Source organism: Ailuropoda melanoleuca, chromosome 4, assembly GCF_002007445.2.
Source record: "Ailuropoda melanoleuca isolate Jingjing chromosome 4, ASM200744v2, whole genome shotgun sequence".
Classification (NCBI taxonomy): Eukaryota; Metazoa; Chordata; class Mammalia; order Carnivora; family Ursidae; genus Ailuropoda; species Ailuropoda melanoleuca.
Window position 1 is genome coordinate 10,526,705 of NC_048221.1, and position 1,273 is coordinate 10,527,977.

General features: G+C 40.7%; 1 pseudogene; it reads right to left on the bottom strand.

The window, feature by feature from the left end:
- Positions 1-465: 465 nt before the first annotated feature.
- LOC117801744 lies at positions 466-1,273 on the bottom strand (annotated as a pseudogene).

Consider the following 1,273-nt stretch of genomic DNA (forward strand, 5'->3'; position numbering starts at 1 on the left):
CTCAAAATTGTTTCTGATTCAAGATGGGGACTCACTTTGGAAATTAAAAAAACAAAAGGAGGGACACAGTTGGTTTACCATCTACCTTTGGCTTGGGTAATGATCCCAGGGTCCTGGGATTGAGCCCCACATCAGGCTCCCTGCTCAGTGGGGAACCTGCTTCTCATTCTGCCTGCTGCTCCCCCTGCTGTGCTCTCTCCCTCTCTCTGACAATAAAATAAAATAAATAAAATAAAATAAAATAATAAAATAAAATAAAATAAATAAAACTTTAAAAAATAAAAACATAAAGGAAAAATTCTTGGCTATCAGAAGCACAGAAAGTTCAACAAAGAGGCTTATTGAAAAGCAATCATGGTTGAACTTAAAAAAATTGAAACTCCAGGATATAAATAGAGGGATTAAGTTATTTCATGATCCAATCTAAGAAACACAATTTCTGGCTTTTAGGCATTAAGCATGAAATCACAGGTAATGTTGAAAAAATGGCCCTTTCATGGCTTCCCACTGGAAAAAAATTAAAACCCCCTTTATGTGCTTGTTCCTCAGGCTATAGATGAAGGGGTTCAGCATGGGTGTGACTACTGCATACATCAGTGAGACCACTGCACTTGTGTGGGAGCTCTGGGGAGCAGCAGAACTAAGGTACACTCCTAGGCTGGTACAATAAAATAAGGAGACAACTGAAAGGTGAGATGCACAGGTGTAAAATTCTTTATACTTTCCCTCAGCTGATGAGATTCTCTGTATGAAGGAAACTATCTCAGAGTAAGAATAAAGGACCCCAGCCAGGGGAGCACCACCTAACAGTGTAGCTGCAAATTACATCACCATGTTATTAAGAAAAGTATCAGAACAGGCAAGTGGTCATCTGATTAATTTCACAAAAAAAGTGGGGGATTTCCACCTCTGTACAGAAGGACAGCTGCAACACCATTAAGGTTTGTAACAAAAATGCAGGACACTCATGATCTAGACACCAGAACCAGCAGTCCACAGAGCCGGGGGTTCATGTTGACCATGTAGTGCAGGGGGTGACAGATGGCCACAAAGCAGTCATAGGCCATCACAGTCAGGAGGAAGTTGTCCAAACCTACAAAAAGTAAGAAAAATACATCTGCATGATGCAGCTGTCATAAGTCAGGACTTTCCTCTGTGTTAGTATATTCACCAGCATCTTGGGGACACTGGTGGAAGTGATACAGATGTCTACAAAGGACATGTTGACAAGGAAAAAGTACAAGTATGTACAACACTGACTCAACAATCCCAT